Below are 27,547 nucleotides of genomic sequence, written 5' to 3' on the forward strand. Positions count from 1 at the left end.
CTAGTACACTAGAGACACTTAACAAAAACATTTCTCAGGATGAGCAGATTTATCAGAGAAATATTTGTTAGTGGTCTCTATATAAGTTTCTGTGGACACAGTATTACTGCAATTTTAAAAGAAAGAGATTGAGACACTGACACTTTTGTAGGGCTGCATGTTACACTGAACTGTGTAAAACACTCCTACAAAAATTAATAACAATGGAAACCAAGAGAAAGATGGGCAACATGAATGCTAGTATAGCCACACACATAAGACATATGTATATACGTATAAGAATATGGATGCGAAAATCGCTTAGATTGTATTTGTAACATTTGTAGACATGAAATAGCCAAAACGTATTTAATTCTGACATTCAACCTTTCAACCACATGTATTACCACATGGTCCGCTCTGTCATGCTCTTGCTGTTCACGCCAACAGAAGAGTGTTTGATGTTCACAGACCTCACCAGCTGCCATTTACTGAACTTTTGGAATTCTGCTTACCTAGACCTTTCATCCCAGCAGTAGGCTTTGTTTTCTGTCTTTGAATATGCTCCCCCATTAAGCTCTTCTGGGGAGTATTCCTTGATTCATAAGGAATAACCACCTCCACTTAAAATGAAAACAAAACAAAACCACATATGTGGCTACTAAAACAGAAAGGACAAACATAAATTCCTGAATTCTTTTAATAAAGAGGAGAAAGAATACATGAGAAAAACATGTGTATTGGGGGAGCCAGAAATAAATAGCATTTATAATGAAGGAGTACACATGGAGGGACCCGTGGCTCCAGCTGCATATGTAGCAGAGGATGGCCTTGTCTGGCATCAATGGGAGGAGAGGCCCTTGGTTTTGTGAAGGTTTGATGCCCCAGTGTAGGGGAGTTCTAGGGTGGTGGGGCTAGAATGGGTGGTGGGGCTGGGAGATCACCCTCATGGAGGCAGGGGAAGGGAGCAAAATGGGGGGTGGAGGTGAAATCAGAAAGGATGATAACATCTGAAAGGTAAATAAAATAACTAATAAAAATTAAAAATGTTAACTGTGTAACACTCATAATTGATATATACTATTAACCAAATAATTTAAAAATTCTGAAAGGAAGGTGGTTAGATTAAATAAAAGGTTAGAGTAGGCAACATTGAGCAAGCAGCATCAGAGACAAGGGCAAAGCAGAGAGAAAACCAGCTCTGTTAACGACTTCACAAAGAGACTGCCACAATATTGGAATTTGTCTTTTCTGGGCTGTGAGTAGTACACTGAGTAGATTAGCAGCAGACTGACTGAAGGAGCTTGCGTTGTGGATCTTTCAGTGTAGTTCCAGGTACATAGCACTGTGACGTCGTTAGATCATTATGTCCTGTGGTCATTATGAACATCAATCAAATTTCCAACAGAGAAATTTAGAGATACAGAGTCACTCTGCAATTATATAAAAACTAGAGAATTGCTTTTAAACTTTGAAAATGTGACTTTTAGATTGTATGTTGATGAAACCTTTTCCAAAAAAGAAGGAAATTAGACAAGTAATTATTGCTGTAATGAAGGATATTTTCGTTTTGCAGACTTTTCTTTTTTGTGTTTGCTATTGTATGCATGTGTGCATGCATGTCCACATATGTATGCTCACACATGTATGCATAGGTACACAAGTATTTGTGTGTATATGGTGCACATGAAGACTGGACAATGACCTCTAGAGGATTTCTCAATCAATTTCTGACTTAGATATTGAAACACAGTCTGCCAATCAGAACCCGATGCTCCTGATCTAGTCTAACTAGATAGATTCCCTGTTTCTGCCTCCAGGGATTTGGGATTATAAACTGTCCTCTATGCCTACCCAGCATTTACATGGGTTATTGGAATTTAAACTCTGATCAAGTCCTGCCCATATTTATATGGCAAACACTTTAACTGCCAATACATTTCCCTAGTCCAGGTGAACACTACTTTTTAAGAAAGAAAAAGAAGGAAAGAGAGAGAGAGAGAGAGACGGAGAGAGAGAGAGAGAGAGAGAGAGAGAGAGAGAGAGAAAGAAAGAAAGAAAGAAAGAAAGAAAGAAAGAAAGAAAGAAAGAAAGAAAGAAAGAAAGGTTTCTTTTACTACTTATAGTCAATATTAGTTTGGGGAAGGCATATATAACTGTGACATCATTCCCAACACACACATAAACACTCACACAACACACACACACACACACACACACAAACACACACACACACACACACACACACACACACACACACACACACACACACAAAGAGGCATGTAGCACTTAAAGTGAAGATGCTTTTCTGCTTTTCTCTTTGATGAGCTACAAGAGTTTAGGGGATAATGCCTGGATTTTTCTAAAACCCAGTCTCTCTCTAACTCTAGCAGAACACTACATCACACATAAACCTCATGCCAGGAGTCCTGTAAAAAGCAAGACATGGAAAAGAGCTGACTGGGAGTTTAAATAAATTAGTTGAAGTCCACTCTCTCATTATTGATTCTCTGTGTGACCGAGAACATGTTAAGCACCTCCCTGGTTCTCATTCTCCTTCGTGTGAAGTAAAAGAGTTGGTTGAATAGTTAATTGAGTGCCTTTCAGGCTATCCCATTTGCTAACTCTCTCAATGGATTTGCTCTGACAAATGCTCATAGCCCTGCATTGTTCGTGAGTATCTTTGTGAGTGACTCAGAGTTTGCCAGCCTGGAGCAGGAAAATGATCCATTATCATAAGCTAACATTTTCACAAGGAAAAATACGAAAAGAATAACGCTCAGATTCATGAGTATCTTTTCCTCCCTACAGCATCTGGCTTTCTTCTGTTGACACAAATTTCATTTCATGTTAACAATCTTGTTTGTTCCAAGGATATGTTTATAGTTCCATTAGCATGTTTTAAATAAATTAGGATGATTTTGAAGAAGAATATCTTGAAGACTGAGTGGCTTTTCTCTTCAGCAGTATTTGAGGTATAACATGTATAGATAGATGTATGAGTTTGTGGTACATCCATCACTGCGATTCCATATCTTTCAATAAAAAAGGATCAATGGAATAATTAATACAAATTGGTCATTTGTTTACTACCATGAATGACACTCAACATTTTCCTGATATCATTTTTAATTAATTTTATATATGTAATACAAATTTAAAACTACAATTACTTAATGTTAAATGTATTAGTAAAAATTCTTACAATTCTAATACTAGCTAAAATTAAAAAAGAAATTATATAACTCATAAATTATCTTGCACACCTATCTATCACTTATTGTGTTAGCTTCTGTTTCTGTAGGTATGATAAAACGTCCTAATGGAAACAATGTAAGAAAGAAAGATTTTACTTTGGCTTAAAGTTCCAAAGGGACACATTCCATCATAACGATGACGACACAGCAACAGGCAGAAATGGCATGGTGGCAGGAATAGGAGACTTGCTGATGCACTGTATTCACAGACTTGATCCATAAAATACAGCTCTAAGACATGGTCTGGGCAGAGAGCGATCATTATTTTACACCTTTTGCTTGTGGAGGGATGATAGACCACTCTCAGAGAACCCAATAAATGACCTTAAATGCTATTCTGAGCTTTGGGAGCTTAGGATGGGAAATTTGGTTCAGTTCTACTGATCATGGCAAGGCTGGGTGGATCTCACATGAGGTTCAGGGGTCCAATAAGTCATAGCCAAGATGGCTGCTCTCTGCTCCCTGTGGTGCCTTCCTTTGTAGCCGACTAGCCTACAGTTCTTTGCATGGTTCCGATGAAGATGGAGAAGACCCATGTTGAGATACAGCTTCAAACTGCTAGCAGCTTCAGCTTCACTCCCTTGGGTAAACAACTTGAAAAACATAACAATAAACTATTTAAATAGTTGGGCTTTATCTCTTGATAGAATCATGATGACTTTTGTAATGCATCATGAATAGAGCCAAGCATCTCCTCGTTTTCCAGGTTCCTGCCTTTGTGGTATTGTCTTTGTGCCTGGTAATAATGTAGACCTGGGCTATTTGGAGTGTTCATAAATGTGTGTGTGGCCGCATCTCACTATTAACAGAAGTGCTAGCTGCTCTCTAATTTTAGCACGTATCTTTTAAATGTCAGAAGACAGATTTTCTTCCAACCCCCTTGCCTAGTCTTCAAGATCTGAGTCACAAGAATAACTTTACTCTATGAAGACTTTGCCAGGAATGAACAGAATAAAAAGCAGAGGGAAATTTGACAACTTAATTTTGACACTTTTCTAGTCCGGTATATATCTAGCCAAGTAGGCAGTGAAATCTATTTTCTAAATTGAGATGATCAAGAGGCATGGAAAGGAGATAAGTTGCCCTTAGAGGTAAGAATAGTGGAAATCTAGGCACTGCCTGTTTTAGGGCCCAAGAAAGATATGAATGGTAGACAATGAGCAGGAGTGAGTAGAGGATCTTATACAAAAAGGAAGTAAAATTCGTATCAACATATTTGACCCTATTGTGTATCCTGTGGTACCTACTATGTGTCAGATACTGAATTTTTGATCACTGATGAAGACAACTCTAGCTTATCTTCCAAGAATGTATACACTTTAGATAGACTGAAGGAAAAAAGGTCTACAATTAAGTGAGAGCAGAATTAAGTCAAATGTGATCCAAGCACCATAGGTGAACACAGTGGTGCCCTACCAGACCTCTGGAAGGGAGACAGGAGATAATATTCAAGCTGAGTGTTGAACAAGAAGAAATCACACAAAAAATTAGGAAGAGAGCAACAACACATTCAATGCTATGAGATGAAACAAAGATGAGTTGAGAGAGGGATTATTATAGTATTTGGAATGTGGGAAGCAATTCTCCTTAAAGAGTAATCCATGTGCCATAGCACGAAATTTATCTGTGTTCAGCCACGCACATATTATGAAGTCCTTAATTAACTTTTAGTTATTATCCATAGCCTTGTTCTACGATTTATCCAAGTATTCATTCATCTGCACAACACCCCACCTTACCCACAATGTGTTAAGAACAGGAAAGTTCACACAGCTGTCTACACTGCTGACAGCTGACAGCAAACTAAAATAGCAGAGCTTAACTACAGTAGCCGTTCATTCCCTCCCTCAGCAAATCCCAGCTGCTTGGTCTCAGGCTGTGGTCCTTCAGAGGGTTAAATGCCGAGTTCTCTCATCTTCTCCTTCCAGCACAGATGGCCAGAGTCTTCTGTCAACATTGCAGGACCCAAAAGAACTGAGGATGCACCCTATCTCAAGAAGAATGGGCTAGAAACTGACACAACATATTTCTCTTCACATTGTTTGGTTAAGCTTATCATATAGCAACATAGAAACCTGGGCAAATGCAGCTTAGTTTTGGTTACATTACTGAGCAATAAGATTTATTCCATAGCAGCAATTAAAGACAAGAAAGAATAAAAGGGAGCCATAAGGTAAATGACTAACTTTTTAATACTGCAATACACTTCTACATTCTTTGCAATTCTCATTAAATAGCGGGGAACTTTAAACATGGAGAATCTGTTCTACACCATATGAGACTTCTGATAGTGCTGTATTAATGTTTCTTTCAAGTGTATTTGTATCCTTCCTAGCATTGTCTGAGTTCCACCAATAGGTGAAATTTTGTTTTAATTTTTAAGTTTGCCCAGGTTGACCAGAAACTTAGCTTGATGTGTAGACAAGATTGACTTGGACCTCCTAATTACCTTGATTCTATCTCCCAGGTTGTAGGTTTCCATGTTTACATCTCGACACTCGATATTATAAAAGCAATACCTTGTTGTATCTTCACACACACTATTAACATACAAAAAAGGGAAAACCGGTAGTTTGGCCCAATCTAGGTTATTTGGTACACTTTATACAATATGAATGTTAGGAAGCCACGTGTGTTGTTGAAGTCAGAACTTCAATAAATTCCAGTGGGCTACAGTAGGGTTCAAATCAAAATTTGAGGTTCAGGAAGATTCTATTATCAAGTATGTTAGAACCAACAGACAAACTAGGCACATGAGAAAATAAATTGTGAGGAATGAGTCTACTCACACATTCTAACAATGATGTCAAGCTCATAAAAATACATATAAATTCAACAACGGGCTTATTTACATCGAGCCATTGATCCCACTAACATTTATGGTGTTCTCTTTAAGGGCTTGCATGAGGTTGATTGCTGGGGAATTATGAAAATTGCTAAATAATAACTTCTACGTCTAGAAAAGCTCATAGTATATTGAAGAAACATAAAATTTGATTGTTTGAAAAGTGCTAGATGGCAGTAAGAAAGTACAAAAATGTGTTATTCAATCTAGTAATGAGAAAGGCAATTAGAAGAGTTAATACTTGAACTCTTCCTTAAAATACAAATAAGGACCCACTGAGGACTCGTCAAATACATCAGTCCAATCAGCGCTTTATATATGTCTCAGTCCTAGTTAATTAATGTAGCTTCCCTTTAGCCACAGGTCATCCTCATATGATCCCGTACACAACCACTGATGAGCACTGCCGTAATGTACTTTGTAGTGTGTTTGCTCACTGCCTGGGCTAGTTTGAGACTTCATCCTTATAGTAGTAATCTCTTTGCTCATTATGTTTTGTCCTCATAATTGCCCATCAGCCCACCATTCCTACACACCCTAATGCCCTCTTTCTGGTCTACCTGCTTTTCCTTTTGAGAACACTATGTGTCTAAGACAAAAGCTACCATATTTACCCTGCAGTGCCTTTACCTTCTCTCATTTTCCTAGGTAAAATAATTTTTTTCAGCTATAGTAAGCCTGCCACTGGAAATGTGGCGGCGCAGTGCTCCCCGCACCAGCAAGTATTTTCTGTTTCTCAGCAGTAAGTGGGTATGTGGTTGAGGCTCTGAGCAACATCTGAGTTCCCAGCAGCTGTGTTTTGCATTGTCCTCATTTTGTATAATTAAGAAAAACAGGAAGCCAATCACTTAAGTAAAGCTGACCCTCTTCATTCTGCAGACCGGAGTGAGGACTGCATCAGGGTTTTTAATAGCACACAGTTGACAAATTTTATCCTGCGATCCATTTGAAAGTAGAACAAGGTTAGAGGAACTGTGAAGGCATGGTGGCCTTCCTCTTGAGTACAAGCAGCTGTGCTATTCTGAAACCACACAGTCCAGTTTCGACACACTTCTCTTATATAAGCAGTTATTGATATGGTCTGTCCTCGGAGGATAGAGGATTTCCTCTCACACTCTCTGCTCCAACTTGAATCTTGGGACAAGTATGCATCTTAATTTACATATTAATTAGTTAGGCAGTCAACTTTTTGTCAACAGATTCTTCCCTTTTTTCTGTTAGAAAAACATTGCATTGCAAGGTAACAGGTGTGTGTGTGTGTGTGTGTGTGTGTGTGTGTGTGCGCGTGTGTGTTTGCCTATGCATGTGTGTGTGTGTGTGTGTGTGTAAGAGAGAGAGGAAAAGGAGAATTTGAAATACTATTCAAAGGAAATACAAACACTTAACTCAGATTATACACATACATATAGGAACAAGTTTCTGAGGAAGCTCAAAGCTTTTGTTTGATTTTATTAACAGTCAAACTAGTAGTTTCTACGGAAGAATGTTCTTCCATTTCTGCTAGTGTTTCAGTTTCTTAAATGCAAGAGAATGACAGTTGCTTTTGTTCATACAAAACCTAATATATAAACAGTGGTTATGTTACTGATCAGCAGTGTCCAGTTCGACTATTAAATATTTACTGAATGGGTCATATTTGTTTACCATTGTGGCTAGTATAGTGGATATGGAGATATTAAAAAGGTAGCCTTTGCCCTCAAAGCATTCGTTTGCGTACAGGAGAAGCCAGCATGAGAACAATGAATGGTAACCCGCAGCACAATGTCATATTGTATGGGTACTCTTCTCAAAAACACCCATGGAGGTCAGACCTATAGCCACTTGAACTTTTGTTCCAGCATCAATGCCTATCAAGGGGCCCTCTGAGATAACCTTGAGTGCATTCTGATCATTTACGTTAACACCTGGTGCTTTAGCTGTTGTGATCAGCTTCAAGGACTCAGACCTCTTCTTCAGGGACATACATAGTGCTCTGTGTGCCTTACAGATTTTTTTTACACAATATTGTATTCTAATTTCGTTTTCTGAGGCTCTTTGAGCTAGGATTATTTCTCTTTTTAGGTACAAATGCAAATCACTTCACTGAACTGTAACAATCTCTCTGGTGAGGTAAAGCAAATAACTATGTATTTAAACACAAATAGTTTATACACTTAGGTAGTTTAAATACAAAATGTCGTACTGTTTGCTACTGCACTCCATTTGACTTTGACTAGAGAAGCACATGATAAATATTTTGTGTTCCAGATACCAACTGAGCATAGTTTCATGCGTTCCAAGCTGTTCTTGCCACCTTTGTACCTAAACAACCTGGCTACAGTTTCTTAGTTTCTTCTAACAAAAACAAAACCACTTGTGCTTTACAGCTTATGTACTAGGACAAATGTTTTGAAATAGATCAATGAATTTATTGAGGAATACTGTATGATTAAACATAGCATGAGGGTATAAGAAAGTAGGAAATACATCTCAGTTTCTTTAAAAAGAGGGAACAATTTTTCAAGTTTTACACAAAGTCATGGACTAGATTTATTTAGAGAAAATTCAGTGTTTATAGTCATTGCACAGTGCTCTCACCAGGCTGGGTAGAAACTCCAAACAAACCTAGAAATAATAATTAATGACTAGTTTATGTGGTGACTATAGTTCATTTAGGTGATACCAGATGGCTGTGTCAGATACCCACCGTTACTAATTGAGAAAAATACCTCTGATTTATAACCCTAAGGGGACTCTAGATAATATTTTGTCCACACAAAACAGTTATGGAAAATATGAGACCCATAGCCATGGTTCAGTATAACTCTGAGAATAGCTTTTTATAAAAAATCTGCTTATTAATCATGCTATATGCAGAATAATACATAGAGATACCATTTATGAGATATATAAAGCCAAAAAACCCAAAACAAAACAAAACAAAACACCACATGCATTTTGAAGAGTTCTCTGTCTAACTACTCTTTCTCAACCAACCTCTTTCTTTTCCAGTTTATTCAAATAAAGAAATAGGAGGCTCTTAATTTGGTCCTCTTGGGTGGTGGCAAATCTTTCTTCTGGGGCATTTGCAGTGTCTTCAAACACTCTGTAGAAAAAAGTTCTACAGATATATTGGTCCAGGTCCCTACAAGTCATTGCTGATAGTGACTTTAGCTTTTGAGATCAAAAGATCTCAACATTTTTTTCTTAATGGCACATATAAGGTATTGACTCATCCTTTCAAGCATTCAAGTTATTATAATATCCCTCAAAATATTCCAAGAAGAGAACATGGGACTCCCCATTACTGTCACACAACATGTCTAGGCTCCATCACAGCAGTTCTAACCTTCATCAAATAGGCCACACGTTCTTGTTACTGTGTTAAATGCTACAGTTTCTTTCTGTTCCTCGAAAGCAAATACACAAGAAGCAAGTGAGTGGGATCACATGCTGTTGTCTCTTCAATATATTCAATTTTGTTTTAAAGTTTTTATTTGAGATCCTTTATGATTGGTAACAATCTCTGTAACGTCCCTAACAAGCGAGAGTGGTAAAGCTACTGCTTTCCTCTCTTTTCATAAATAAAAATTTTGTGGCGAGGAAATCTCTACCCGAAACGTTAGTACTTTTCTCTGGTCACACAGCATCTTACAGTCAGGGTTAGGAGTAAGTTAGAAATTGTACTCTATCAATTATGGTCTCCATGTGTCTTTCTAACAAGCTTCTGGAAGTAAGAGCCAATTGTGCAGGAGTTGAATAAGTGTAGGAATAATACTGGCTTGATGCTATGCCCTTAACGTGCTTCAGTTTGAAACACGCACAGCATCTCCAGCCACTAGGCCACCTTGCCTTATGTTCTGAAACATTATGACCTTTGCAGCAAGCTCCCAGTACTGCTCTTTGCAACTAGAAGGGCAAGTTCTGGAGAAAACCCATGATTTCTTCCAACTCGGGGGATTGTTGTCTAAATGTCATTCAGTCTTTGCTTCTCACTAATTATGTTGGAAAGAGGCCTCAAAAAATGTCGTGGCTTTTCCGAAATTAAAAAAAAAAGAGTCAACATTTATGGTGCACATCAGAAAAACATAAATCATGTGGATCATTTGTTCAACTTGCCATCATCCTGCATTATTGACGACAACGCAGCATCAGATGTGCCTGGAAAGCCACAGACAGCAGCTGGAGGCTCCCTCCCTTCGCCAGTGGAACACTGAGCCTGTCGCACTAGTCACTGTGTTCAGCACTCATAATGCAACGTGCTCTGAGTCAGTTTATACACAAGTGTCTGTCACACAAGAAAAATTATGGCTTATAAGAGGGAGATAATTCCTTCTAGTGACCAAATTCGAATAACTAAAATTTACTTGTGTACATGTACACTATACATGAAACACACGAACTATCTCTGCTCCTTGGAGGAATAACAAAAACATGAAAAACTTGCAGTCAAAATCTAGTGTCAGATAGGGCACAAGCAGTTCCTAGATTCTCATCTAATAAGTGACACACAATTTCCAAAGACATGGTCTGATTATACTGTTGTGAGCATCAAGTGATGAGGAACGTTCTCGAAAGGGTGGATGTAGACTTGGAGAGTTAGCTCTGGACTATTCCTCTGAAACCAAATTTGTCTTTAAAAAGGTACGCCTATTTTTTCCTCCTTGTGTATTTACTCCTTCTAGTGCTTTAAAAGTTACTGTTATCAGAAGATCCAAGCAGCTATGAGAAAAACTGGCATTATTTAGAAGTTAGGGAACCAGGGTCTAAAAATTGCTCAGCCTGTGACAGTTCGTCATGCCTAAAACAGGTCCTTCTGCAGCTGGAAGATCAAGTGAAGATCTTAGGTGTCATTGATTCTTCCAATAACACTTGACTTTGCATCCTTATTAATGTGTACTTCCTATGGTGATTAGTAAAAGTAAAAACAGGAACACAGTTACACATCTTAATTATCCACATAGATTCTGTTCAATTGAAATCCAGGTATTCCTTTAATTGACAGTCCTAAGATCTGTCAACACAGGAAAGAAAACAAGTCCATTGTAAGTCTGCAAATTGGTATGTATTGTGAACCAAGTATATGTTCTCTTCTAGAATGCTTTAATGAATAATTTATCTTTCAAATATTTCCTGAGCATTTCAAGTGAAATGCTACCCATGTTTTCTAGTTTATATTGCCTTCTTGTTATAGAATTTAAGAACAAATTTTATTTTCTACACTGCTGACTTAGCAAATATTTATTGAGGATCTATAAATGTCAAGCACTGAACTCCTAGATTCAGTGACTATAAAGGAATCAGACACAGAACATAAGAGTCTACTTCTTCGAGAAGATTCCAATTCACTTAATAGTCAGGCTTACAAGTAGATCAATTAACTTTCAAATAATTAGGGTTTAAGCCAGATCTTTGAAACACTTGGAAGAAGAGAGGTTGGCTGCCATCAGAAAAGTTCCAGAAACAAGGTCCCATGTCTTATAATATAGACTGCAAAAATGACAACTATCAGGCTATAACCAATCAACTGATATGTGTGGTTATATGTGAATGGTGTCGTTAGGAGCAAGAGCCCTCATCTATGATAAAATACTATAAGAGCCTCATAAGAAAGATATAGAATTATACAAAAAGACCTTGTGCACACAGAATAGACACACATAGATGCAGCTGTCACATTTATTATCCCCCAGACCTATTGAGCCATATGAGCCATGTTGAGCCTTACTACTTATTGGTAGTGTGCGCCAAATGCAGTGTGTGTCTTCTTCAACTCACCTGCTATTTTACCAGTGTAATTCCATGCACTTAAGCATTTAATATCTGTCCAACAAATCAGACTACCAAGTCCATGAAAGAAGGGGAAAAATTCTTTTGGTTAACGTAGCCAGGTATAAAACTCATCATCTGTACCTAGCAAATGACTGCTGCGGTAGGGGTGACCATCACTGGGTCATAATGAGCGATGATGCATCATTACCACAGCAAAGCATCAAGTCTAGTTGGGCTCCAGAGCATTATTCATTTTCTTTGAGAGCAAAACCAGTAACCCAGACCTACTGAAATAGTGCCCTCTCTCCTCAAAATTAAGCTCAGCAGCCCTTCTTGCCTCAATAAATCTTCTATTTTTTTCTGTACATAAATTAGCTTCAAGGCAAGCAACCTGTGCATGGCTACATATAACGGTATCGTGGTGATAATCGCTTTCCATCAGGGCCATTGGGCACGCAGTGTAGATACATCCATTTCGTTTTGTCTAGGAATTTGAGAGACCAAATCTCACGGGCTTCCTCCCTTCCTTCTAGAAAGCTGCCACCTCTCCTAGAAAGTTCTTAGAGGATTCCAGTCAGATTCCCCTGAGACTTCATTACTTCCCAAGCCCACGATGAAGCATTCTTCTGAATAAAATTAAGTTCTACTTCTTCAAATTAACAGCAGATGATGAAAGTGCCTGCCAGTTCTGTTGCCTTTCAGCTGGGTGTTTTACTCTTGCTGGGTCATTTGTAAAATGTGAACCTTCCTAATGCGGACCTAGTTAGTCATTGGATTAATGAGTTTCAGCTGAATTAATAGTGCCTAGCACACTGGGAGCGTTCAATATTAGTCACAAGCAATTTGTATGCTGACTTAAGTTGCTTCGCTGAAGAACGTTGGCTGAAATCAATATTGTGTAGCTCTCCTACAGCTTTAAGTCCTACAGACTTAAAGAAGAAGATGACGACTGTAGACAAATTTCCAAAGAGCTCAGATTATACATAGCCCTGGAGCTGACGTTCTCTGAATCTTAAAAAGAATTTGCAAAGGGCGTTGAAACTAATTTCTTCCGGGAGTTTTCTACAATTACACAATTTGGCTAAGTCCAAGGTGATAAATCTTTCTGGAGTTAGGTTTTTCTTCCTACAAGTTTATCTATGTGAATATCTTCCTGTATCTGCCTTTACTGGCGTGTAGTTCTCCATCACTGTGATCCTTAAAAATGAGTAGAGGAATTCTGTCACAAGCAGTTCAATACGGCTCAGCCCATACCCTTGTTCCGGACAGGTCCTCAATAAGTACAGTTTAATTAATTTAAAATTAAAATAGAATTCAAAAGCTTACAGAAGTTAACTGAAAGTGTCATTGACAGGCAAAACAAAAAAATTCCGATCAGCAAAGAGTTATGTTCGCAGAATTAGGAGGTGAAGCCTGTGCTTGGCTCTCAGTGAAGCACATGCTACCCCAGGCCTCAGGACACATATTTGCATTTTGAACGCTTTTAATTACAAGGAATTACAATTCCACTGAGATCCCCATAGCTCCAGAATGAAGTTTACAGAAACAAATCAATATGACGTGTTTGTTAAATTATAACCTTGGTGGGAAATCAATAACATGCTTGCTGAGAGACATATTTGAGTACTCAACTGAATTGTGGCATTTCTTGCCAAAGGCTGAGTATGATTATTTATTTAAGCATAGTCATTAAGTGAACTACTTCATCTTATCGGTATATTATAGTGACTCTCGTATGCATACGTTGCCATGACACTAGTTCTCAAGCTATGCCATCCCCAGCTTCCCCAGGCTTTCCTGTCACTAGTCAAGGGCAGGAGCATCTCCTTCTAGCGCTTGTTAACCCCAAGTATTAGTCTTAATTACTTATAAATGATTTGTCTATAATGACAATACTAAGAAAAGTACAAGTTCTATAATAGAAGGACTTGGTTAATTACTACATATATCGTTCAAAATTAATATATTTTCTTCACACTACATGCATAATTGATTCTATCCTATAGGCACTAGAACCCAGCCAAAGAAAACTCTCTTCTGACTACCTGTTGCCAACAGAAACCATATGAAAAGAGACAGATAAAAAGGTAAAAAAAAAAAAAGCGACAAAAAACTTTACTTAAACGTGGCTGTTTATTTGGCGATTGAAAACGTGTTGGGAGAGGGATCTTAGAAAAGTGTTTGTGTGACAGAGCTATAGATTCAAGTTTGCATTTCAGTCAAACAGGAACAAAGCAGAAGTTCAAAGCCAATGGCCTTCAGCGACTCATGGAAGCATGAATATCAAGGTGTATCAATTTGGGAGAAATTAAGCACAAATGGCATATCCTAGGGACTGAAAAGTGGAACATCGGTGGCAGCGGTGGTGATGTGTGCTTGCGGTGAAGGAGAAATAAAAGGAAACCCTGAGAATGCAGAGTCAAGGCGGTATGAAGAAGGCCCTGTACATGGGAACAAGGAATCTGTGAAGTATGCTAGAAATAAGGAGAAAGAAATGAGGGATCAAGTGAATCCCTGATGGCCCCAAAGGTCAACAAAGGGTATCATAAAAAGAGGTTCAAATTCATAGGAAAGAGGCATGTATGCCGCAGCCATTTAAAAAAAAAATCTATTGATTATAGCCTTTTCAGCTAACTCTAGTGCACGTAGACCTGTGTAGAGATTTTCATTTGAACGTGCTTACATCGCCACCTTGTGGCTCAATGCAGATCCTGCACACAGAACTAAAGGAAGCAAACCAAACCCAAAGCATTAGTGAAATATTTGTTTATTGCAAATATTTGAGACAAAGAGTTAACAGAAAGATCACGCCTAGAATAAATATCAATGATTATTAAGATAAACCACAAATTATCTTTGATTATATTTTGCTCTCTCAAAAAACATATATAATTCATATGTTGATTGAATTGTCTTAATCTTTATATTAGCTGGGTTACAGTTATTCTCCTGGATGGGGCCAGTTTTTGAAATTTTTTATTGATTAGTATATGCATATTAATCTATGATATGTAAGTGCAGCGAGGCGTGAACATAACATGGTGCATGTGTGGAAGTGCGAGAACAAATTTCACCAGAGTTTGCTCCGTCGTGGGATCTTGAGACTAATACAAGCTTCCAAGTTTATGTAGAAGGAGTTTTTATCCTAAGAGTCATCTCACTTCTCTGATAATACCAAATTTTACTGAGAATATGAAGTAACCATAGCTCTCATACATTACAAAAGAATGCAATGACTCAATCAATGTCTAACTACACTACAGAATTCTGTCAGAAATATGCCTAAAAAGAGTCTTACATATGTGCACCAAGAGACACAGGCAAGAATATTGCAGAAGCAGACTTAAAATTTTGCTATTTCTGAGGAAAATTCATAGAAATAGTACCTATGTTCTCAGCAGAGAGAGAGAGAGACAGAGAGACAGAGAGAGACAGACAGACAGAGAGCGCTCATTATTGTAAACTGTATAATAAATTCTTGTATAGACTTTGAAAGAAATAAACTAGGCTTACACCTAATGTGTGATTGAGTGCCCACCCAAGGGTGAAAAATATCACCCTTTGGCTGTTGATCTTGGGTACTATTAGAAAACACGTTTAGCAAGCCCTAAGGAGCAAGTAAACATCAACCCTTCCTGGCTGGCCTCTGCACAGCTCATCTCCAGATCCCAGTCCTATTGCCTGACTTCCTTTGATGATGGGCTAATATGTGCAAACATAAGCTGAAGTAAAGCCACTCCTCTCTACAATTCTTATGCTCTTTATATTTGATCACAGCAGGAGAAACCCCAAATCAGACAATATATAACTACTTCAAATAGTTGGCTTTCGTGGCTATGGGTTCAGAAAATCCATAAGACAGTTTAGAATCCCTTGAGAGGTTTATTCTTTACCGCAGAAATTTCAGTTTTAAGATCTTCCGATTGAGGCTGGGGAGATGGCTCAGCCATTAAACATCTTGCTGGGCTGGACGGATGTCTCAGCAGTTAAGAGCACTCCAGAGGTTCTGAGTTCAATTCCCAACAACCACATGGTCACAACCATCTGTAATGGGATCTGATGCTCTCTTCTGGCGAGTCTGAAGACAGTGACCGTGTGCTCACATAAAAATAAAAAATATAAACCTTTAAAATAAATATTTGCTGCTCTCATAGACGATTCAATTTCAGTTCCTAGCACATATGTCAGGAAGATCACAGCCACATACAACCCAGTTACAGGAAATGTGATTCCCTTTCATAGTTTCAGCAGGCACCAGTCTAAGCCACGTGTGTATGTATGTGTGTGTGTGTGTGCGTGTGTGTGTGTGTGTGTGTGTGTGTGTGTGTGCACATGCATGCACATGGGTACAATACACATATATGAATATACATTAATAACATTTTAAATATAAGAGACAGATATCCCATAGATGTAGACCAATATAATAAGACAGTGACATCAGTAGAAATTTATACAGTATTAAGTAATTTATACAGTGTTAAGACTAAGTGTGAACACCCTGGGCCTCTGTTGAGCATACTCATTTTCATATTATGTTATTCTCCGTTGCTTCTATAGCTATGGGAGACTTATAAACACATGAATCATTTCATAATGAATCTCAATCAATTTTTACCACAATATGAAGTACTTGTTTTCTGAAACTCTAGGGGTTCTCCCAGTATAATTTTGGGACGTGGGGCTCATCTATCTGCTCTCGTTGTGTGTGTGTGTGTGTGTGTGTGTGTGTGTTTATATATTTTTACTATTTAAGGCTCTTCCTGTGAATCCAAACAGAACCATGAGTCAAGAAGGAAGATTTCTAACTCAGCATTACACCAGACGTTCAGATTCATTAAGGAAAAGTAGTGAGCATTTGCATGTAATGTCTGCTTCAGTGGCTCCAGAACCTACTGCTCACAGAGCCCTTGTCCTGAGCCAAGAGCTTCCCAAATTCCACCTGCCCCGACCCCTTTCTCCTTTCCCAGGTGACAAATGGCCTCAAGAGAGAGCTGATTTAGTCACCAGCTACTAACAGTTTTTTTTTATAAATTATTTCTGATATGTTCTGAGAAAAGACGTGGGGAATCTAGAGGAATAAGGTGTGTGAGCATTCTGTCACTAAGCAGAAAAAATGGTTCGTTTATGGGCATCAAATTCTCCTTCCTTAAAGCTGGACAGAGGCAGATCTCAGTGCCCTGAAGACTTTGTAACTTGTCTGTAAGAGTCTCCCAACTATTCCACCCTACTTCTGCCAGCCTTGTTCAACAGATAGAATGAGCTATTTTTATATTGTGGTAAAAAAACACGTAGTATGAGATCTTTATCATCTTCACCATTTGGGATGCATTATTTAGAAGTGTTAATTATATCCACCTTGAAACTCTATGGCACCTCACTCTCCATGTTTCCCTCATCTAGATGCTGGTAACCATCATTTTGTTAACCTTGCCTGTTCATTTTACCACTCCCACCACAACACATGAGTAAAATTACACAGCAGTCGTCTCTTGCTACTTGCCATTTGTCTCAGTATGCTCTCCCCGTTTCCTCTCTGTTGAAGAAGATGTGATCCCTTGGTTCTAAGGCTGAATGACAGTTCATCATCCACATATATCTACTTCAATTGTGGATCCCTTCATCTACTCTCACATACCAGAGTTCATCTTCCCTCTTAGCTATTATGACTCCTCCTGCACATATTTCTTTAGGGAGCTGTTTTCTATTCTTAAGTTCTACACCCAGAAGTACAGGTAGGCAACCTGGTTCCAGGAAAGCTGTCCTGCCTCACAGTCTTCCCCCTTCACTCGCCCCTCAGGAGAACACTGCATTAGTACTGGGTTCACACTGAAGTCTTTCCTAACTCTGCACTTGTGACAACACTGCCTCCTTTATAATGCAGTTGTCCCAGCTCCTCCCAGGAGATCATCTTATCATCTTTGGTCCCACTTATTCCCTTTGGACAGTGTCCCCACATCTTCTAATGAACAGGGATCTACTTTGGAACTCTCTTGATGTATCTTCTCATTTCTTTAATTTGTTAAATAAGTTTTTCCCTGTAACTTTGACTACAACTAAAGTTCCACAGGCAAAAAATTATTTTTCTTATTTATTTTTGAATCCAAGTAACTCATGACTACAGCTCCTCACCTAGATTATTCTTCCCTCATGGTTAATCAAATTAGGGAGGACTAAAGAACACTGAGGTAAAGAAAATTACATTTGAGGAGTACCATTGTGCTTACTAGTTCAGCAAACCCAGATAAAGCATTTACTTGATAGATATAAGGATCAAAACAAGTGAAAATACAATAATATAATAATGTACTACCTGGGCCATAACCTATTTCAGGAGAGGGCAGAAGTTGTTCATGGATTTTTGAGGTAAATTTCCTGCAATGACTGGGGATCACACAATAGGTAAATTTTATTATCCTGGTTAGAGCTATTAGTTTATGATCACACAAGGTATAAAATGCCCTAATCATACAGATCTCACTTGAATGGTATATCTACAATATTTCAAATTTTTAAAATAAGTATTTCTCTCAAGTTTTCAAGGTTTGCTGAAAGCTTGGAAATTTTAAGAGGCTGTTGAGTTTGTCTGTAATGGGATGAAAATACTCTAAAGTAAAATTTTAACTTTATTCTAACACAACTTTTATGACTTTGTTTCAAGGAACTCAATATAAGGACCCATCTACAAGCATCGCAGTTTTTGAAAAGGGAAATTATGCTCTAACACTCATTTACTTGACTTGTGATCTGCTGTTACTGTGCCAGTGTGATGGCCTTTTGCTTTTCAGAAGTAATCTGAGGTGTCTTATTCTTGACGAAACTGCCCTGTTATAACTTCAGTGCTAGGTTAAATGTACCTCTGTGGGAATATGTTCATTGTATGTTTTATAAAGTATTTTCATCATGTGAGAGACATATGTTAAATGTAGAATTTCTGAAATTGTCTGTACTGACAATTTTCAGTCACATCTGCCAAAGAGGGAACCCATCGAGGGCTGGATCCCGAGTTTCTCTGAATATTGTCAGACTTACTCACTCATTGCAACTCATTTCACTCTTAGTGGAAGGGGCTTTGAATGAAAAGCTACAAACTCAGTGTTGGCCAATTTTCCTACCAGCGTAAGGCAAAGCAAAGAGATGAGAAGTCACCATTTGGAGTAAAGAGATAGGAGATGTTATATAAAACAAAGAAACACAACAACAACAACAAAGTCAAAAAAATGCATACGCCAACCCACTATCTAGAAAGCCCTATTTAAATATCAAGAAGGACAACAGGTAAGGAGGAAGGAAATATCAAATGGCTTCAGAAGAAGATTCTCTTAGCTCATCTGAATAGATTGTTAATACAAGATATGCAGGAAGGGCAGGGTTGGGTAGTCCCAGAACTGTAGATGATGGGGCATAGAGATCAAGAGTTTGAAGTTTGACTTGATTAGTAATGAGTTCCAGACCATCCTGGACTACGTAGTGAGAACTTGTCCCAAAAGAGAACACAGACATGTGAACTTCAGCATGAGATCCAGTGTATGGAGCACCAATGTGTCTGTGCTTTATTCCTGGGTAGCAGGAAACTTCTGGGAGATTTTGAGATCGTGAAATATTTATTTAAAGAACCATCTAGGGATTGTTGAATGATTTGGTTGATGGAGAGATGTCAAAAGTGTAGTTACTGGATGGCTCTATTCATTCAATGAACACTTATTTAGCATTTATTAAATATTTATCACAGCACTGCAAATCTTACAATCAGTCCAGAAAACCATTCAGTCAAATAAATAGAAAAAAAGATGACAGTTAACAAAGACGTTGTGTCTGCGCACAAGTTTGCTGTGAGTTTTAGCCCAAATTCCATTCCACTCGAATGAGTGTCCTGGAGGCTCATGAGAAGTGACATGACCCTACCTTATCCCCAAAATGAAGTGATGGAAATAGGCCTGTTTGGGGTGATGTCAGGTGCAATGTTCCTGAAGAGACTTAGTTACTTAGGTTAGAAGTGATTTGGGGTGGTTCAACTGTGCTTTGAAAAGGGGATGCAATGTGAAAAAAATGAAGAAATAGAGAAAATAAGCTAGGCGGATAGGAAAAGGCTTGAAACATGTTTGGAAAGGGAAGCCGGGGGCAAACTCAGAGACTCTTGGGAGAGAAATTAGAGCTTGGTGGGAGAATTAACAGTGGAAATGAACTAAGAACAGAGTGAGAATCCCTGCTGAAAGGGACTCCATGTGACCTATGTGAGGTTCTTTCACTGTGTACCGGAAAAGACCTGAGGATGACTGTGTTGCATGCCATTGCCTTCTCAGGGCTACTAAGCCCCAAAAGGTCAACCTGGTTTCACTCAGATGGGAAGTCATGTTCCAGCAACTCCATCTAGTGATATGAACAAGTTACTTTATTTATGTCTGTGTCTATGTTCCCAAAAGAAAAATAAAGGAAATAAAAATAGTATTTTCTCATTAAACTCATGCGTGTTTGTAGGAGCCTGGCATATGAAAGACTTTAGTAAACACAAAGTCATTTCTTTCAGTAACTCAATTTCCTACTTGAGCACCTCAATCAATTATAAAATGCAGCCCCAAAGACATTACATTACATATTGTTTTATTTGGAAAATATTTAAATATCACCGTAAAGAAGCAAATTTGCTTGTGGAAATGCTGACATCTATATAATGGTCTATTTGTAAAGAATATTCTTTTAGCTGGAATCTACTGTCAGCATTAAGTTTTCGCCGTTGTCTTTGGATCTTCTATTACTCTACACTCTTTTATCATAGAAACTATGAGACAGAGGCAGCTGGGTAAGAACATCACAATGGACCACATTGTTTTCACCATAGATAACTGAGAGCTTGTGTACTGTGGCCTTGGTATCTTCCCCATTGCACAGAATCATTCACACTGGTAAAGAAAGCATGGTGATGTCCTAGGAGGAAGCTCAGTGCTAAGAATTGTGTACTGCTCTTGTGGATTACCCATGTTTGATCTATAGTACCCAGGTAGCAAAGCTCCTAATTCCTGTGACTCCAGCTCCAGGGGATTCAAAAGCTTTGGTCTTTTCAGGCATTACACAAGCACATATGCACATGCACACTGGGGTGGGGCAGAGAGGGGGGGGATCAAGAATAAAACAGATATTTCCTTTTTCTTTCTTTCTGTCTCTCTTTCTTTCCTTTTTCTTTCTTTCTTTCTTTCTTTCTTTCTTTCTTTCTTTCTTTCTTCCTTCCTTCTTTCTTCTTTTTTAAAGGAAACAAAGAGTCAAACTAATTCATCTGGGATATGAACCCATTTGTTCTCAGTTTTTGCTTTATATTAACTCCTGATTCCTGACACTTTAAACTTAGTGACCACTGATAATAAAGATTTTGTTGAATGCATTTCAGTCTCTGAGTATCACAGACGAAACACAAGCAAATGGATACCTGGAATACAATTGAGGTACATGCAGCCTGCCCAAAAGAGTCCAGGAGATATGCTAGGTTCAGGTGAGGATGTAATTTCATTCCGGAGTATCAGATATGTTTGGAAGGCTTGTGCATGGACCAAACTAACTCCATAGGTGAGTTCTGAGCAGACCTCAGGATCATAGGCAGAAGGTACAAGCATGGGCACAGAGAATAAGAGTCTCTTACATTTAAAAAGAAATAGAATAGCACTTGCTGAATCTTTAGAGTGATGTTTCTCAACCTGTGGGGCACAACCCTTTTGAGGGTCAATGGTCTCTTTCACATGGTCACCTAAGACAACTGAAAGAAACAGATACATTACAATTCATAAAATTAGCAAAATTCCAGTTATGAAGTAGGAACAAAAGTAATTTTATGGTGGCGGTCACCACAACACGAGGGGCTGCATTAAGGAGTCACTGCATTAGAAAGGTTGAGAACCTCTGCTGTTCAGGCCCAGATCACATCCTTGGCATGTCAGTCTGCCTGTGTTCAAGTGGGTTTTGTGCTAACTTTAACTGCTCTGTGATGTCTATTATAGTTCCGTGGATATCAGCTACCTCTAATATTAGCAAGGCCTACCTATTATGCATTAGGTAGGGTCTACTTTAATACTGGTACCTGTTTGACATTGATAAGAAAACAGGAAAGTAGAGTCCCAAGGCATGTACCAGGAGTGAGGACTTGTGCCAAAATATACACACTTCTTAACAAATGTAGTCATTTGAAGCTGTATTATGCCAGCCTCAGAAACACAACCACCATATTTTTCAACATTTGTTCTAATATCGTATATGATATATAGAATCATGTATGTGTATAAGTGAAACCAGTGGAACAGTTGCAGAGGGAAGGAAATACAGTAGAATAGAAGGCTGTATCCTCACTGTGTAATACAAACTTGTATAAATGAGACCTTAAGGCTGGAGAGATGGCTTAGTGGTTCAGAGCACTGGCTGTTCTTCCAGAGGTCTTGAGTTCAATTCCTGGCAACCACATAGTGGCTCACAACCATCTGTAAAAGAGACCTTATATTACACAGTGCTACAAATACATGTATTCATATTTTGGTTTCCCATAGCACCAACTGTCATGCCCATTAGCCTGATTTTTATAAAACATGAGTTAATTTCAGAGAGCTTCCATAGTTGCCCGAAGCCACATTGCTTGTTTGTGGTAGAAACAGAATTAAATCCCAGGACACTGGGGCACAGGTACTTGCCATCACTTGTTTAAGCATATTGCCAAAGTGAACCCTTCCTTTTTTCATGGGCTCCACAGCTTCCAGGGAAGTGTCAGCTTCTCTCTTCTACGGTGAGCGGTGAGCGCCTCTCACTGATGCTGCAGACTCACAGCTGGTGGGGTGAGTCAGACAGAGACTGCCCACGGGATCTTACTGTTCTCCAATGAATCCAGTAGCAGTGAGCCACAGAGCATTACTCAGATAGTATTTGAAGTTTTGCTTCAAAAGGACAAACTAATTGCTGGGCTCTTTCTGAGATCATCGCTTTGATGTCTTAGTATTGGAGCCACTTGCCGTCAAAAGCTGGTCCTCCATAGTAAACCCATTAGCGGCTCCTCCTCCCTATAGCTCTAAGCTGGCGGTGACTATCCAGGTTTCCACGCTGCATCAGCTCCCAAATTTAACTCAGCTCAACTTGAATGAGGATTTCCTAGTGCCAGAGCATGTTTCATTGCATGAAACACTCTGGGCCTTCTTTTCTTCAGCATAAGTGCTTGATCATGCTTAAATGTTCTGTTTTCTGAACCATTTTAATACCTCTGAGTAATACACGTTGCTCAAAGTATGGAATTAACAATCACCTGGAAATAGCTACTACCAGAAGATTAATATTTATCTTTTGTTCTTCCTCCCATATACTTGAGGGTGTTTTGTATGCTTACCTGCCAGGGGTCAGCTTAAGCAGGTGTCTTCCTTCTTGTTGCTTCTTCTTGAGGCAGCTGAGAGGAAAGAGAGTCGGGCGGAGGGTAAGACTTGGTCTTAATGAGATATGGGCATTAGACTTTGTCTTAAGAGATATTGAGGTTGCTGTATAATAAAAAGTTTACTTATCTAAGTCTGTTACCTTGCTACTGAAGATAAGCCTTTGTACTATCTCAGCAGGGATTGCTCATCTCTAACTTTCTGCCTGCTAGACAGTCGGAAGTCTCAGGAAGAAAAGGGGACACTTAGAAAAGTGATTATAGCCTTTATTACTAAGTTGTAAAGCATTTTCTATGAAAGCTATCTAAGGGGAAAAGCAGAAAGATCCTAAGTGGAGAAAGGAAAAAATTCTTCTCTAATCAGGGAAAGACAAAAAAATTCTAATAAGGGAAAAAATTCTCTAATCTCTTTGTCCTTGTACTTGTACATCTTTCAAAATACATGGTCACATGTTAAAAAGTTCATCGCAAGTTCACATACAACAGATCAAATGATAATTTGAAATAGAAGTTTGCAACAGAGGATATTTACATGCATATTCATTAGGAGTAATTGTCTGGTTAAATATCCATCACCTGATCAATGAAGGTTTAAAACTGTAATTAAGTTATTAGTGAAGTTTTGTATAGATAAACCCAGTCAATATTTTATCTTCTGTCCCAGCACCTATAGTAAGTCATTAGTTCCTTTTTTATGACCTTTTGTTGACTGTTTTACAACCTCTTTCTGAGTAGGCGAAAGTCTGGTTACCATCTAAGAGCAGTTAACTGGTGACACTTGGGAGACTGTCAGAGTTCTCACTGCAGTTTTGACTATCAGAAAAGGACCTAATAGCAGCCTCACCATAAAAGAGCTTAACAACCACTGATATAATTTTAGGAATTCTTACAGGATCATCATTAAGACCTGAGAAATCATCTATTTGTCTGTATAGTGTCACTACAAGACAGTACATCTTCACAGATCTGCAGAGATCTGCTCCAAAGGGGTAGGCTAATACCTAGTTATTGTTACATATGTTTAATAATAACAGGAAAACATATCGATATCAGGAATTTTTCCTATAATGAATTCTCTTATGGCCTTGCCCCGCAGATTATATTATAATCTGAAGCAGATCATCTCAGGAAGATCACCTGCTAGTTATTAGCTTGTCCCATTATGGCTCCTGACATCTGAGATTGCTACTCACCTATATGTATGACCTGCTAAGTCTAGAGGAACATGTTTGAGATGGCCTCATCTCTGTGTTGTCCATTTCTTGTTGCTCTAAGTTGGTGCAGGAAAAGCAGAAAACATGATTGGTTCTCTCCTATATGCTACCTTTTTATTTTTTTCTTTCTTTAAAATCCCTATGCTCCCCAAAACATAAGACAACACTCCCAGAGTCTTACATAATGTTATTTTCCTAACACATTACTATGATGCCTGATACTTAGTAGGTGCTCAGTAAAACTGTTGTGTTTGTAGGCATTGAGACAGGTTGTCTCGTAGAGTAATGGAAATAGATTAAGAAACTGAGGAGGAAAATGTAGAATTGTTTCTCTGGTTTCTATCACTTTTAAAATCACTACAAAGCATGCAAACTATCAAATGTCCTAAAACACACAAACAAAAACAACTTAGGCTACATGCTGATTATAGACAAGAGTATGGGCTCTCTACTAAGTCTCTCCACGCAGTGTGTTAGGCAAATTCCTGTGATACAGGCTTCTACTGTCTCAGGGAGGATACCAAAGGTCTTAGAGGGTTTGTTGAGTTTCCCAAGATTATGTGGTAGGTGAGGGACAAGGAGTTATCAAAATCATCTCTTCAGAATATGATTCTTAGCCACTGCTGTGGAGGAGGTTAAGTTCATTGGCCTCAAGAGTGGAAGGATAAGAATCCAAATAGTTGTTCATATTTTTTGCTCATCTTGCTGATTGAAATAGCCGAGTGAAAATTTAATTGTGGGGGTTTCTCTTTTTATTTCTTTAGTAACACAGCTGGAAAGTGCAAAGATCTTAAGATTCAATGAAATGGCGGGGGTTACCATGTGTCTTGAACCTTAGCATGTACCAGGCATGCAGTGTGTTATTCAACTCCTACACTTCTATGAAATAAATCCTGGTTTCTTCACCTACAATTAGAGGCAAATGAAGCTCAGAGATACTAAAAACCATTACCAAAAGTCTCTGAGGAGACAAGTGTCAGAATGGAAGTTTGGGCTTCTGTTTGCATAGTTAGAGCGGACTTTTCCTCAACTATGTCATACTGCAGCTTGCAGTCATATGACAGCTGTCTTGAAACGCGTCTTCACAGTGTACTTAACATTTTGAAGGTCCTATAAAGCCTCTTACTTTCACACTTGGAAATTAGAGTGACAACATCTTTTTTGTCCAGTTCTGAGAACTGAGAAAAGGCTTTAAAAATCCCATTTTAATCTAAAACAAACAAACAAGAACAAAAAACCTGACTGTGTGCCACATTATGTAAATTCAATTCACAATCCCACACCCATAACTTTTCCACATCTTAGTCTGGGGTGCCATTTTGACAAGTTAGGTTTTCCATTGTTGTGAAAAGACACATGACCAAGAGGACTCTTACAAAGGTTGACATTTAATTGGGTATAGCTTATAGGTCCAGAGGCTCAGCCCATTATCATCATACCAGGAAAGCAGAGTCTAGGCAAGCATGAAGCTGGAGAAGGAGCTAGCTGAGAGCTCTATAGTTTTATCCAAAGGAAGCCAGGAGCAGACTGGCTCCCACATGGTTAGGTGGGTCTCATTGCCCACCCCTACAGTGACACACTTCCTCCCACAAGGCCACATCTACTCCAAAAAAGCCACACCTCCTAACAGTGCCACTCCTTGGACCAAGCATATTCAAACCACCACAACACATTCAAAGAACCCAGGTCTGTTTAACTCTTAGGTGACTCCCTGGATGAATCTGGCTTCACTCAGATGTGGGCCCAGCTCAGGAAAAGACTGTACTCCTGACTGGGCTTCTAGAATCTTCTCTGGACAGAGGGAGGGCAGATCAAAGTAACAGTGGGGTCTCTCTTGATTATTCAAATCATCAGTGCTTTAAAAAGAATCTTGAGAGCCATTAAATATTCATGAAGGCACCCTTCCTGGCAGCTTCTCCATTGTAGGTAATTACAGAGGGTTTAAAATATCTGACTTTGCTTGGAAGCACACAAAGCTCTGTCAGCTGCAAGCAGACAGCTGATTTGTAATTTAATTAACATCCTGGCTTGTACTGTTCTCTGTGGCAAAAAGCAGGCAAGTATTTCCTTTTAGACGTGAGTTTGTCTGAAAAAAAATTCAAACGAAGTGCCTGGAAGAGTGGTTCATCTCTCACACCAGTGATCTTGCTTATATCCGGTTCCAAATCTGATAAAAATTCTTCTTTCAACTGTTCACTGAGCTAGCTGCATGGCTGTCTGTGGATTATTTTCCTAAAAGGTGTTATCACTTTTCAAAGGGGAGAGAGAGAGAGGGAGAGAGAGAGAGAGAGAGAGAGAGAGAGAGAGAGAGAGAGAGAGAGAGAGAGAGATCAGCAGCTTTGACCTACTTACTTTTTTTTAGGTCTTTGAATAATAGATATGAGGACAGGCTGGGCCAGACAATTCATTCACCATTTAGTGAGGACCCACTTCGTATCAGGCACCCCAGTCAGAGTTGAACAAAACAATTAGGGGCCTTGTTCCTGCAGAAGTATCAGTCCATGGGCAAGCAAACATCAAGAAAATAATCACAGAAATGTTGTAGGAGGCAAGTACAGTGGGGGATTTATACTCAGGGTAGAAACAGTAAGAATTATGTAATATCTGTCTCACCCTGTCTCTTCCCATATCCCTTCTATCTCATCACATCTGAGAAGAGAGAGAGAGAACCCCGGTCAAGTCAAACTACCATTTAAGAATTTATTTTAAATTAACGAAGTGAACATACAAACAGGAATCGTTCAGCTGCCCTGTTCACTCCACGGAGAAGTCTTCATCTTCTCTTGCTTTTGTTTCTTGTTGTCTTCTACGCCCACCCCCACCACCTGCACCCCTTGCCTTACCCACTTGTTTGTTCCTGAAATGCAGCAGATGCAGGGCATGGATGGACATGGGTCACAGGTCACCAGTCAACTGAGGAAAATAGGAAGGAGCTGGAAAAGTGCCAGCTCTACACTCTCGGGCCTCAAATAAGTAAAATGGCTACAGTGTTACTCAACAGGGGAGTTGCGGAATTGTGGCAGACCTGCTTGGAGAGGAAGTGAAAGCCCGTCCTTTTCCTTAGCTCATTTCTTAAGCCTGCTTCCTTCTTCCAGTTGGCTATTTTCTGTGT

At 38.9% G+C, this 27,547-nt stretch overlaps 1 protein-coding gene and 1 long non-coding RNA gene across 13 annotated transcripts in view; one reads left to right on the forward strand and one right to left on the reverse strand.

The window, feature by feature from the left end:
• The window catches only part of Dlg2 (discs large MAGUK scaffold protein 2), a 2,073,609-nt gene that overhangs the window by 992,560 nt on the left and 1,053,502 nt on the right, over positions 1–27,547 (forward strand).
• On the reverse strand, positions 21,075–27,402 carry LOC120097344 (uncharacterized). Its single transcript, XR_015651863.1, has 4 exons — positions 27,279–27,402; positions 23,183–23,239; positions 22,194–22,292; positions 21,075–21,577 (listed from the first exon to the last, which is right to left on the reverse strand). It is a non-coding gene; the product is annotated as an uncharacterized LOC120097344 (long non-coding RNA).

This window comes from Rattus norvegicus, chromosome 1 (genome assembly GCF_021556685.1).
Source record: "Rattus norvegicus strain SHRSP/BbbUtx chromosome 1, alternate assembly SHRSP_T2T, whole genome shotgun sequence".
NCBI classification, from domain to species: Eukaryota; Metazoa; Chordata; class Mammalia; order Rodentia; family Muridae; genus Rattus; species Rattus norvegicus.